At 44.1% G+C, this 14,735-nt stretch overlaps 1 protein-coding gene and 1 long non-coding RNA gene across 5 annotated transcripts in view; one reads left to right on the top strand and one right to left on the bottom strand.

Moving 5' to 3' along the window:
• The window catches only part of LOC139059110 (uncharacterized), a 201,710-nt gene that overhangs the window by 84,885 nt on the left and 102,090 nt on the right, over nt 1-14,735 (top strand). The window lies entirely within an intron of this gene.
• Nucleotides 1-14,735, bottom strand: part of LOC139059111 (uncharacterized) — a 135,084-nt gene that overhangs the window by 65,548 nt on the left and 54,801 nt on the right. Inside the window, exon 4 of the long non-coding RNA XR_011513924.1 lies at nt 11,816-11,857. This is a non-coding gene — a long non-coding RNA (uncharacterized lncRNA). The remainder of the gene's footprint in view (nt 1-11,815; nt 11,858-14,735) is intronic.

Below are 14,735 nucleotides of genomic sequence, written 5' to 3'. Positions count from 1 at the left end.
TACAGTAAGGACGCACAGTTGTCGCTGGGAGAACATGTATGGGCAAATTAAATTGGCAGGACATACCTGCTTTCAAGTAATAGCACTGGATATGTAGTTTAAGTAACGTTTAAACGGTTAAAGACAGGCCGTCAATGTTTGGACCTTCAGGGTTGAAAAATGAAAGCTATCAAAAGAATAGCTGTTGATTTCCTGCATAGTATTCCCATAATAGTACCTATATATCGGAGTTCTTTTGCGTACAATATGCTATTGCTACCGAGGGCTCTGCAGTAGACATAGTAATTGTTTGCATAATATAGATGTATTATATGAATACAAGAACACTCTGACGTAACTATTGGGCATAACGGAAATGATATACAACGAGAAATTATGTGAAAGTCATGCTGCACTGTCCGTTTGATCTGACAACAATGCACAGCTTCAGAGTACAGAGCCAATTCACGAACCAATAAAACTGCACAAAATGATGTCTTTTGCATGAGATATTCATTAAGAATCTGTCCCTCTTTACTGAATATGAGAAAACTGCAAGCTTGGTGGAGAAAAAGAAAGTTGGGCACATAAGAACACGTTTTTTGCATAGTGATATACCAATAATTTAGATGTATTATATGAATACAAGAACACTCTGACGTAACTATTGGGCATAACGGAAATGACATACGAGAAATTATGTGAAAGTCATGCTGCACTGTCCGTTTGATCTGACAACAATGCACAGCCTTAGAGTACAGAGCCAATTCACGAACCAATAAAACTGCACAAAATGATGTCCTTGGCATGAGATATTCATTAAGAATCTGTCCCTCTTTGCAAATGAGAAAACTGCAAGCTTGGCGGAGAAAAAGAAAGTTGGGCACATAAAAACACGTTTTTTGCATAGTGATATACCAATAATTTAATAATTATTGGTATAATTAGAAGGGAGAATATAAATATGCTAATATTAAATTTAGCATATTTATTTTTTAATTTAGAAGGGTGAAATAATTTAGAAGGGAGAATATAAATATGCTAATATTAAATAATGTTCGACATTTTTATAGCATTCTGTCACAAAAAACGCACAATATGATTCCGATGGGGCATTTCAAACGGAATTGCTTAAAGTTCTGTGCTTATAGAAGAAGAATGAAATTCTGTCTTGAAAGTGTCATGAATACGTGTGATGTCGTACATGTTGCGTGACACTAACACACTAAATATTTACGCAACAAACTTTCCTACGAAGTTTCACATTCACTGCAGGGCTATAAGTAAATGCTGTTGGTAGAAATGTTTTGAGAGCTAACCGTGTAGATAACGTTCAAGCATTACTGCCCTTAAGTGCCAACATAATAGAAGGAAAAAATATCAGCAAAATCTCACTCCAAATTTTATTTTTGTTGCCTGTTTGATGCTAATTCTTTCGGAACGTAAAAGGGAACAAAAAAACTTTCGATAACATTAAATCCATCTGCTTTAATTACTTCACAAAACAACATCGATCAATTCGTAAAATGGACATAAATTATGTTACTAAAACATTTTTTTATTGTCTTTCGGGTAAGCATAATACTTTCCGACTAAGAAACGAGGTACCGCATGTTTTTCTCGAAACCCTCAATGCTGAAATGACATGATAGAATGACGACTTGATTTATCACGAGTTATGGTCGCGTATATTGCCAAAAAGGAACACACGTGCGCTTTCGTAGACCGTAGCACCCCTGTTGTGATCACTGCTGCCTTCACTGCAATAGAGCTATTTATGCGCAAGAAACCTTTTTATGCGGTAAAATAAACAGCCTGAACTCAACGCTGTTCATTTTATTCGAAGCTATAGTATTTAAATTGAAGTCCGACGCCGCACTGGCCAAACGGTTAGACTGACGGATAAATAGGAAGCAAGAATGAGTACCGTCTCTTTCACGATGATTCATTAGACAGATGTGTAGCCGCCGCTTGTTTGTTCCATTACTTGTACATACACATGGAAAGAGACAGTAGAGGACAAAGGAAAGGGGGTTAAAAGAAGAAAAAAAAAAGACTGTTTCTTAACCTGCACTGGGTGTACGGAGGAGGTAGAAAAAATAAGAAAGAATCAGAGAGATACGGAGAGAAAGTTGAAAAAGAGTGTAATCGTGTCTAACTCACACCCTTGGGGTGTGAGTTATAAACATACACCCTAAGGGTGCGAGTTATACACACATTTACACCTTTTTCACTTCTAAGGGTATAAATAAATTTACAGTTCATTCACACGATCACAGTCGTTTATAGGGTAGTATATAAAAGCCAACACCAGTCAATGCTAGAGTCGTTTACGCAGGTTGGTTGTCCTTCTGAATATGTGGCAATGCTTTCGTCTATAGCCCTCTCCATGCTATACTGATTACGAGCATTACAAAATTATTTGTTCAGACAACGCGAGCTTAGCGCAGTCGCCAGCGATCACTCCTGCACGTTGCACGTATCGATGGCGTTGTACGCAAAGCATGTTTAAACATATACATAAGTTTAGAACGTAACAGGGACGTATTTACGTTGTTAGAATAGGCTGTATCAGCCTATCGACTTGTTTTAAGCCACTGTAGCGATGGTGCACGCCTCATTAATAGCTTTATTTTTATGCAGGGTGAATGGTGCTGATATCGACGCAATCTGTTGCTAGTATAGTAAAATAGCAGCAAGAACAACAATGAAAGCGAGCATAAGTGGTGTAAGAAAGACGCTGTTTACCCGTTGAACGTTTCACTGAAGTGGACACTATAGCTAACTAATCGGTTTATGTAGACCGGTATATTGTACTTGCTGTACATCTATGGGTGGCATTTACCTAGCCGCAGATTTAGATTTCTACGAAATTGACAGAAGCGAAGGGCAGGTAGTGAAACCAAATAGATGTTGCCGCGTCATGACGTCATAGAGTGTGCCAATGTAGTGCACAGTGACAAAGAAACTGAATTTTATGTTTACGGATATGGCTAGAAGCTCGGCATATATCAAAGTGTTATATATATATATATATATATATATATATATATATATATATATATATATATATATATATATATATATATATATATATCGGGTATTTTTCTTTTTAGATCATAGAGAAATTTTAAAGATCGGCTGTGGCAGATGGCATAATTTTTATCATTGAGCTTGGTTACTCAATGAGGTGGACATAACTTGCAACCCAAATCACAAGGCGTAATCAACGAATTATCAGAAATTTACTAATAACCTTCTGAATCAATTACTTTGACAAATTGCAATTTACGAATTGTAGCCTATGAGTTTGCAAGGGATATCCCCTTGGAAAGAATTTTCAGGATGACAGCTGTTTCGAGGTATCCATTCTCGAAGTTGGTGCCGAAATACATTGCCGTTTCAGTTGCTATTGAGCTTCAATGTTTAAACTACATCTTCGTAAAGCATTAAGTGGAACAATAGTGCATATTTACTGCAAGTTTGATAGCGCGCATCTCAAACTCAGTGCCATCCTGAGTACTCTGAATATATACCGGGAAAAAAAAAATTTAGTATCTCCAAGCAAAGGGAAACAACATTACTTTGGTTCTGTCCAGCTACGTGGCATTTGCATAATTTTAATGTTTGACTCAAGTTACGTGGAACGCCCTGTATGTATACTATATACTGATAGGCTAATTTGATGCTTCGATGTATCGTGTAGAGTCGCGTGTAATGTCTCTTATACGTTCTATGTAACGCGCTTGTCTATACCTGTATGATCTGCTACAACCGCACCGTATCATTTGACTCTTTCATGCTCACTGAAAACTGATATCATGAGGGAGGTAGATGTTACTCCCAAAAGGAGAGTGAACTTCATCATGAAACAAGTTTTCTTTCTGTAACATGACAAGAAAAGCTATCGACAGCATGTTAAAAACAAATTTTATGCCGCCAATATTCGCATAACTTCCTTCTTTTTCTCACAAAAGAATTTTCACAGTTTATCCCGAACACATCTCTGGATACAGGATGGAGCTGATATTCTATGCAAGGCTATGTCTACAAAGCACATTAGAATATAAGAGAAAATGCCACCTGAACATTTTCATACTTTTTCTTTCATACACACTCTCTATTTATTTTTTATTTTTCGTACTGAAAGGATTCGATGCACCCATAAATTTCGCGTTTTCAAAGCGTGTGCTCATTGATTCCCCAGCTCGGGCTACGAAGGCGGGCTACATACATTGCATGTTACTTGTGGCGAGCATTGAGAATCAAGTGGACACACACTCACACACACACACACACACACACACACACACACACACACACACACACACACACACACACACACACACACACACACACACACACACACACACACACACACACACACACACACACACACACACACACACATTATCATAGTTCCAGCCTGTCGTACAGCTATACAGCTAGCCATTAGCACCTTGTCGCAGGAAGAATCGATCATCCTATGGAGTGCCTAACTCTACGTCAGTTTTCTTTTTACAGCTGAGCTGTATATGGCTAAGGTTACCGTAGAATTTTCGTGTCCGCACACAACTATCATCATCAATGGCTCATACCCCGTAAGCACTCATACCCCTGTAATCAAGTAAAAAGTGCAATGGCTCATAGCCCCCAAACGCAGAGGTTATACAAGCACTCAGCAAAGTGAAGCGAACAGTGTTTACATTCCTTCGAATCACGCGTACCACATATAGAACAGCATGTAGAAATCTTTCATCATCAATGGCTCATACCCCCGTAAGCAAGCAAAAAATACAATGGCTCATAGCGCCATAAGGCTCATGGCTACTGACTTTGCGTGGGTAAGTTGCGATGACCCCTGTGGTTGTTGTCGGCGATTTCAATGTGAATATGTCGGGACCGCAGAGGGCGTGGTTTACTCGTTTCGTGTTGGAGACATTTCGCTTGCGATGCTACGCCGATCCGGCCCAACTGACCACCCAGCGGCGTACGTGCATCGATTTGACATTCTTAAAGAATGTGTCTGCAATTGCGAGTATGCCGATCAATGTATATAGCAGCGACCACAAAGCCATTGTGACTCTCGTTACTAACTGACAATGACTGATACAATAAAGTGTTTACCACAAGCTTTCTTACCACGACGTTTATACAGCTCCGCTGGTCATACACTTTCGCAAGGCGCAATTGCCTTGTTTCTTTCACTTCTTTATTCGATTGTGCCCTCAAAATGGTAACCAACTTGTGGTCGACTTCTCTATAGTGGTAACATAAAGTTGGGTACCCTTGTGGGGCGAAATTTCCAATATGCACTACCTGTATTCTGTAAAAAAAGAAAAAAAAAAGAATACGAAATAAAAATACACAAAATAAAGAAAGAGATACGCGTTCAAGATATCGTTATCGCGACTGAACCTAACATTTATAACATTGTGCTTGCTGGGCAACCTTTCAACTACACTGCCGATGTTTATGTTATTATTACGGTTATTTTTATTTTCATTAATCGGTACACTATATTCGTCACTGCACAAAGCACGGAATAACAACATACAAGCGTAGTAACAAAGTTTTGTACAACAGCTGCATTGAACCCCAAATACTAGCACTGCGTAAACGTGAAAGATGGAGGATGTTCGTTAACGTGAATACATTCGCCTCGAACTCGTTGGATATTGCAGGAAGGTGCTTTGACATCGCCACGGCTGTGCTATAGTTATACCTGAATAGTCTTTGAAAATAAATATTGTTGCAACTCCCCTTCAGTCTTTACAGGCATGACACACTTTTGAACACATCATATATACGGTAGAATGTCAAATTCACAATGCAATTTTCTACATGAAATCCGGCAACACCCACGCCAGATGCCAAGCAAATTTTTGTCTTATCCTTCATTGTATTACCGCGTAGAATCGATAAATAGCCAATAGCGAACCACATGTACTGGGGCCTTACTGAAATAATGCACACTAAGCGCCACCGATACTCCCGACTCTTATGGCGACCGTCACTAACCACGCCTTAGTTTAAACTTGTCGTTCCAGCCCGCGTTCCGGAGGACGAACTCTCGGGAGCTGGTTGGTTCATTTGGACGGAGTTGAAACTGGCTTAACATGCATCCGATTAAGCAAAGACAGATTTATGGATGCGCAAATTATCATAGCAGGCGGTTCAATGAAAGTGTAAATACATGTGGCAGTTTATTGCAACATACGTGAGCGGTATATTGCGCAAAGGTCAAAATACACAGGCAAGAACAAAAGGCAGTGGAAAATTTGTCGAAGCACTTTGTTGCGGGTACGAACTCCGATAATGAATAGTAATGTAACAACGTTTATGGGGTGGCATTCGGATTATAAGACGCAGTTTTCCTAAAAAAATTCACAACGGCCTATTTGCGAAAGGGACATTCATCAGTCTATAATCCATCTATAGTGTCCGTCTTAGAAGAGGTCACGTGAAAAACTAAAAAGAAGTGTGACAGCACAGCGAATCTACTGTCACAGGGGCGGCGGCATTGTATGCAACAGCTGGCGTCGCATCTCCACGTATGTATACGCTAAGCACTTACATATCGTACGACTGACACCCGGATGTTTATGCATTTCCTAACAGCAGCGGTCCCAGCATGGCATGTGAAGTTCCACTAAGACAAATATACTTTATGAGATAAACTAATTTCGGCTTAATTTCGTCATCACTGGTGCATAAATTCCTTAAACGAGCGCTTTCGCATCGCGTGGATACTTTCTCTGTTTGCAAGTTCCATATAGAGAAACCCCAAAACACTGGTTTCGTACGATGTGATGCACGAGGACGCTGCAGCACGCCTTTCTATCGAGTTGAATGAGCGCACAATCGAGCCGCACGAAAACCGCCCACGGACGGAGGGGCAATCATAAAAGACCAGTAGAGACCTCCAAATCTCCAAGGCGCCCCCCTCCTTCGAAAGGACTTCCCTCAAAATTCTACAGTCGCTCGCTTTGCCTTTGTGTCAGCGGTCCAGAAACGAACCGCTCCACACATGCCCGTAGCCGCCATCGCCGTCTCTACGAGACTACGGGCGACCAGTAGATAAGGCAACGGAAAGGCGCAGAGTGCGCGACGTCTATAATTACATAATCTTCGTGCACGCTTGGAGTGGTTTCCGACCGGCGCACAATGAACGCCGCCAGGGGGCCAAAAAAGCGCGCGCGCGCGCTCACGAACAGCAACGCCCTCTTTGATGCCCGCTTCGGTCGCCTTTCGCTCTCGCTGTTCCCGCTCTCCTGCAGCCCGCACCGCCTTCGAACTTCCCAAGCGCTCCCCTCGCGCTAAAAGAGGGGTGCGCGGCGCGGGCAACAAAAGAGGAGGTCGCACGCAATGAAACGTACCCCGCCGGCCGAAGACTCCGCGCAAGGCATCCACCGAACAGCACGGGACGCAAAGAAAACAGTAGAGATTATAAAAAAAGTAAGGAATATGAAGAACGAACCTTGAAGAGAAATCGCAGAAAAAAAAAAAAGAAGATAAAGTGAGACGAACGAAGTTTCAATACAAAGGCTTCGGAGAGGAGCAGCCAAGAACGGGGGGACGAGTTCTCTACCATATAATCAAATACATCTCCGACAGGGCCAGCAGCGGCCGGGCACTACGGTGCGGGAAAGGCGGCTAGACCAGGACGGGCCAGGCTAAGCTCGAAGCCAGGCGGTCGAGCCGAGGGCACGAAGGAAAATTTCAGTAGGGGGGGTCGACTCTGAACCCCACAATCCAATGGCGCGAGCTCGGAAGTCCCCCTCCCCCTTCTTTCCTTACCAACTCTCTCTCTCTCTCCCCCACCCCCTCCCGGCCCGCTCGTTCGGAACGGCGCCGCTGCGGACAGCACTGGTGGCTTCGAGCCCGCTTGCTTGCGTGCGCGATGCGTCGGCGACCGACCGACCGACCGACGCGGCGCCGCTGCCGCCGCCGGCGATAGACCGACTCCCCCCCCCCCCCCCTCAACTCTCTGCACACAGGGTCCGGCGTGTTGTGTGCACGCAAGCACGGGCGTCTGGCCGGCGGCTGGATGCAGCGGTGGCGACGGCGTGTCATTGTTCTCCACTCTCCTCGTGGCATTGTTCTTGCCCACCCCCCTCCTATCCCTCTACCGCCTCTTTTCTCGTTCGTGCAGCCGCTCCACGTCGCAATTGACAAAAGCCGGCTCGTCGGTCTTTTCCGCTCGTCTAGTGATCGTCCAGCCAGCTCCACAAAACTTCGGCGGCCAGGCGGGCTTTCCTCGCCTGCGATGTAGCTGGTTGCGCGCTCGCGTATCGTGGGGCGGCGTGAAAGAGATACCCCTCTCGGACGGCTCTATAACGTGACACACGATAGCCGACCAAACCTGCCGGTAAAGAAAGACTGAGAGTAAATAGGGAAGTTGTAACTCAATTCGCTGGGGCATTCTGCGGCGAGAACGTGCGCATTGACGCTTAAAAACTATAGTAGCCCAAGCGAAATCGCCTAGCCGACTAGAGCAGCTCTTGGAGGGTGGGAGTGAGTGCAAGGAGTGCTGAACTAACAATTCCTGCGAGGGAAGTCAGCAAATTTAGTGACGTTTCTACTGTTGCATACAAGGAAATATGAGAGCCGATACAGGTTGTCTACCAAGTTGGCATTTCCAAATTCCTTGAGCTTTCCAGGTTTTCTCTGAGTGCCTTTGCAAAATTTCCTGAGTGACAAAGAAATTTGTTTTATGTCAAGACGGACTGACACTATGTCGCCCGATGCTGTCCTTCCCTAGTAAGCATGTTAGGAAAAAAAAAAACACTTAATCCAGTTTGCATAGTAAGGAGAAGTAAGGACGAAGTAAAAGGGAGTGAAAGTAAATAAAAAAGAAAGAGTAAAATAGTAAGGAGTAAAAGCAAATCTTTTAGAATGTGACCTATTTCTATCAACTGATAGCAAGCTCATAGGTATGAGCCCCGAACTTTGTAACAAGTGAGATTCTCTCGCAACTGCTGGTAAGTCAACCTCAACTGTACTGACATACGCTGAGCACCCGCACAACGCCTCAGTGTTGCGTTTCACTGCTTTAAAGAATTTATTTTGACTTGGATGAGGGACACCTGCATATCGGCGTCAGCTAACACTTTGTTTTCTGAGCTCAAGCTCCTTCAAAGAAGCGGCGGCATGCTTCCTTTCCTGTTCATTCCTCAATGAGTAGGTCATTTCTGTTCTCGTCGTCCTTCTGCCGCGCGTTCGCACCACGGACCATTTAAAGCATCCTCTTAGTCAGTTTTGCAGTCAACGTCCGACTTTTCGGACCCCCGCGAGAACGTCCGAAAAATCGGTCAGTACGAAAAAATAAATGCATGTCTTTTACTGCTCTTAAGGGCTCAAATCGCCACAGGCACACCCGAAAAAGCTATGAAGGCCTGTCAGTACACTTATTAGACACATTCGTCCTCGTACTGTTACAGGAGATGGCGAGTGCACGCGCGCATAATTAAGGAATACAGTGTCCCGTGACAATTGCCCCTTTCCACGCTTGTTATGCTTCACCGCGTCACATTACTGCATTGACGCGAAGCTGACTTTCGCGAACCGGCATTATGCGACACACCATGCTTTCCGAGCCAATCGAGAGGACCGCAAAGGCGGAGGTGGTGCCATTGGTGACAACGGCGAATTTTTTCAGTGAAAAACACGGGACCGAACGGCAAGAAGCTTAATAGCGAACGTCGAAGCAGCTAGGACTAGCGTTGCCGCGGTGTTGGTTGCGGCTACCAACGGAACTGCCCGAGAGGACGTCCATTCGAGGCGGCGCGGTAATCAAAATGGCGGCGGTGGTGGCTTTGACTGCCGTTTAATTCGGACCTACGCTCAGGGCAAAAAGCCCGGAAAATCGGATTACGAAGGGTTCTTGCACCAGAAATTTCAGACGTTCCTATAAAATGAATCTGTGGGGTACGTGGTGGTGCCGCGAAGCAGCCCGAATTAACGGGCGTCCGGAAAGTCGGTCGTTCACTATACACTGGCAGCTACAGCCGACGACACGACGTCAAAGACGATTCGTTACTTTTCCTCTCTGTTACTCGAGCCACCATTACCGCGACTTTTGCACCCTTTCAATAAAATTACAGATAATTTTTCGCTCATTAGTATTTGATGAGTATTTCCAGAATATTCAAAATCGCTGAGAATTCCCGGTTTTTCCCGGGAATTCCGGGAACGCCGGCAAACTATAGGTGATGCCGAATTCAGTGATTGCGAAAGGGACAGATTACGATAGCTACACACACACACGTGTGTGTGTGTGTGTGTGTGTGTGTGTGTGTGTGTGTGTGTGTGTGTGTGTGTGTGTGTGTGTGTGTAAAGCAATGACAGTCATAACGAGTTTGATGTTCGGCCGAGGCATTGCGCGGTATTAGGCGCCTCGGGTTCGGTGGGGCGTCAATTTGCTAACCTACCAAAACCTCAACGACGTAGTGCTACAGAGAGTGAGACAAGCGCAAGTATTACTCAGGGCTAACTTTACTTTGGGCACACTGCAAGGAAACAACAAACATACCCAGCGCCCAGTATATAGCATATTTTTCAACAAAGTAGTTATCTATTTACAATCTCTCTTCATAGAAGAGAACTCTATTCTGTAAAATAAGTCACGGGCTACGGATACCTGTTTGCTTACTGCATAATGACGGTAACAAAACTTTCATCGCACGGTAGACACACCATTTCATATGCAGTATCCGTAAGGCTCACTTACAAAATTACAGTGGCGATTTTCAACAATGTAGCTATTCTATGACCACACTGTCTTGTTAGTTCGCCTAACCGCTCGAAACCGGAGATAGGGCGAAGGCGTGACGGCTTCGGAAAGAGCGGTTCCTGCACCTGTATACTTTCGGTTAAAGCTAGTTCATTTTGCGCGTTAAGTGATCATGCAGGAGCCAAAACAAATATCTCATCCATGCTTCGCCGAGGCAACAAATGCGTCCACGACGCCGGAAGGAAAGCGCGAAAGGGACGGGCAAGAGGAAAAGCACACATTCCTTCTCTCTACACGCACGCACATGACACGCGCGAACCCCTTTTCTTAAAGAGGATATACCTGGCATAACTGGAAGTGCAATTACTGTGGCCTAGCAAATTACACGTGTGTGCGGCCCAATAAATCGTATCTAATCTCGCCTTTTTTTTTTTTTCACTTGAGGCGATGGAGCGATAGCGGCTGGGAAGGCAAAGATGTTTGATAGCAGCTGGTGTAATTCATAGACAGGGGGCAGCTAACCACGAGTTTAGCTAGCAGAGCAGCCCGGAAAAAAAAAAAAAGAAAGCGTAGCTGCAGATAGTGAGTGGAGGAATGGTTGTTTGCGGAGGGGAAGTGGCGCAATTCGCCATACTTATAGGATGTATGTCGAGTGGTTCCACATCAGTACATTCTATTAGTAAGAGTGAGGGTAATATAAGCCGTGTTTCGCATTTTTCTTTTTCGCAGACTCGCCTACGGAGGAGCTATACGTAAAGTGAATATACCGCTGACTGATGAAATATGATGAAATAAGATAAGTTTGTAGGGTGCCGTCGGGCAGAAACAGGTCGTAGTAGCCACTCACTTTCCTGCCAGATGCAGAAGCCTGCGCAGATCTACGATGGTGTGTTTGGCAGCGAACTATATATTCACCACCTGTGTCTATGTGTGTCAGTTTCGTAAATTCATTGAGTGCTGTCGTTTTGCTGTTTTTACAACCGCTTGGGGAACACCATTGACATGTTCGGCGCCTAATCAAGCGAAATTCGCCATCGTTTCTTCATTTGGTAAGAACAGCGGTATTAGGTACGCATATAGATACGTGAAATGTATACTTACGTGGAAGAAGAAAGGAGGACACGAACATGTTGCACGGCATGCCTGAAATGAAAAAAGAGAAGAATGATTTTGGTGATTCGCATTTTTAACAAAGGTACTTAACAAAGGTAAAGGTGAAAGAAACTTAGCACACTAGTGCCAAAGCCGCGCTGAAATTTCGTTTTGCTGAAGTGTAGGGTTTTCCTTAGGAAGGGATAAAAATAGAAGGGGGAGGGCTGCAGGATTAGGGTCGACTGCCTCCCTGACGTACCCAGCGCTTTCTATAGCAGTAAAAAAAGTAAGAAGAGTAATGTGTAATATGCAACGAGCAAGATTGCTTTTCTCCGAACTATTTATGGTGTATTTTTAATCGCGAACTGCTTTAGTTACTCATTTTTTATTTATTTATTTTTCATTTCAAGTTGTTTCGAAATTCATGTACATACTACGTGCCGGCCAACTAGGACACAACTTCCCTTACATAGATTGTTGTACATTTCCTGTTTTCAGTTTACAGATTTTGCTTTTTAGTTTGGTGCACTAATAAAGAGGCAGGGCTTTCAAGTTCTCATCTGTATAGATGTTTCAACCATTCATTCCACGATATTTAAAGGAGCTTTCACTAAATTTGGGCATGACAAACAGAAAAGCGCGATGAGAGGAATTAACGCAAAAATAGACACACACACTGGAAGCGGGGACGAAGACAAGCACTGCGTAGATCAAGCGGTGGCGGTCGTGTATGCAGGGGATTTACAACTATGTGCGCCCCGAAAACAGCTCAATATGCAAACCCGCGCGTCCTTTTTCTCGAAGACCCCCCGGCCCCCCTCTGCCCGCCAGCGAAACGACGTCACACGCCTGGTGCCTTCGCGTCACGCGCATAGCGCCTGCAACGCACAAACAGCCAGCAGTAGCTCAAACAACTTGGGAATTCTCGTGAAAAAGAAATTATGATGTTTTACGAGCCAAAACGGCGATCTGATTATGACGCACGCCGTAGTGGGGGACTCCGGAATAATTCGGACCACTTGGGGTTCTTTAACGTGCACTTAAATCTAAGTACGCGTGTCTTTTCACATTTCGCACCCGTCGAAATGCAGCCGCCGTGGCCGGGATTCGATCCCGCTACCTCCGTGCGTAGCATCCCAACACCATAACCACTAAGAGACCACTGCGACTGAGTCTCGTGAAAGCTAACCAGAGAACAACAAAGGGGAAAGCTGCGTGACGGGAGAGGGGGAAGGTGCGCGGGAGCGCGGGTAGTGACAAAAGAGGAGAGCTGAGCCTGCGGCTCCGACACGGTAGTTAGGGAAACGTCACTCGCTGGCGCTGGTCGAAGAAACGAGAAGTGGCCTCAGCTGTGGGGGAATGTATATCGCTTCCTCGCACTATTACTTTTGACATTTCATTTGTTTATATATACTAAACCTTTTTTTTTTAAATTCTCATGGTCGAATGCCTCCAGGAGAGCCCTCTACAACTGTTATCATGTAACCGAAATTACTGACGGAGCCTGTGGTGGTGGTCGGGGGGGGGGGGGGGGAATCTTTAATATTTCCTAACTGCAAGCACATGAAATTTGTCTTTGGGATTTTCACTTGTATTATGAGTTGTCCGTTAAGCAGACGTCCCAAAACTAGCACAAGATTTTATAATTGCAGGGCCTCAAGTCCGAAATGACCGCACGAGCATTCAAGTCAATAAGATTCTACCTGAATAATACGATTTTTTGCGCATATATTATCCGCCCTTCCACGAGATCCACATCAAAACGCATGGTTGTAATGAAGTTCGTTTGCTTCAACACGCGACGAATGAACAACGCGTCCTTTCTATGAACGGTAGGTGCTGATGTTCACATAGTGGGGAATCCAGCCGTCACATCAATCTTTCTGGTCGTAAATACAGGTGGTAGTGGTCACGTGGCATCGCAAACCGCTGACGCGCACAAGAGGGGCCAGTCAGCCATGTCCCGCTGTCGAAACATAGGCGTGCCATCTCTCACAAAAGTAACTGGAGAAACACTGTTGTGCTTCTGCTTATCTTTTATTGCCTTGAATACAACTTCTTTAGAAATGCAATTGAATACCATAAATTACTTATTAAACTCTATATCAAAGGGGCTTTGACCTTTTAGTACTCAGCGCCATTTCTTGCATCAATAAACTGGGGATTCTCTTTATACTTCAATATAAGTTTGCATTCCACACGGGATGTGAGCGGATAACAGTGTCTCAGGTGAGTGCAGGAAACTAGACGCTCCATAAACAAGTGATACGATTGCGCCGATTGAACAAAGCACTGGCTGTTTGTTTTTTACCAGAAAAGGGGGAGGGGGGATAAGGGAACAAAAAAGTATGCCAATCCAAAGCCCATGTTGGAAGCTGTGCGAAGCGAAGCTGATGTATAGCGGTTAATAAAATGCTTTACAGCTAACGGCGATGTGTACAATTGAAATATGGATTACCAACACTCCGCGCATACGTTTTTTTTTAAAGTACAATTTAGTGATGACAAATGTATGCACAGAATAGTACAATACGGATCAAACAACATTAAATGATTCTATACCTCTTTTGTCACACTGGGAAATTCCCATTTCGGAAGATTGGCAAAGAACGGGCAGAGCTTTAGTGGCACATACCGGTAGCTAAATCAAACAAAGTAAACTAAAAAAAATTCGTGAAATATATTTAATTATTCTATATTACAATATCGATGTGCTCTAGAAATATCTGTGAGCTGACATTGTATGTTGATGTCTTATGTACGAATCGCATATAGTGGGACATGTTCATTGTGGAGGATGGGCAAGAACCCAATGGCACATACTGAGTGGTTAAATCACAGAAAATCAAGTAAATAAAATAATTCACTAAATATAATTTCGCTCTTTTTAACGAATAGGTGTGCTTAGAGACACCTATGGGCCCATATA

This window comes from Dermacentor albipictus, chromosome 4 (assembly GCF_038994185.2).
Source record: "Dermacentor albipictus isolate Rhodes 1998 colony chromosome 4, USDA_Dalb.pri_finalv2, whole genome shotgun sequence".
Taxonomy (NCBI): domain Eukaryota; kingdom Metazoa; phylum Arthropoda; class Arachnida; order Ixodida; family Ixodidae; genus Dermacentor; species Dermacentor albipictus.
The sequence above is the reverse complement of the archived record's forward strand: the minus strand, read 5'-3'. Positions and strand labels throughout refer to the sequence as shown.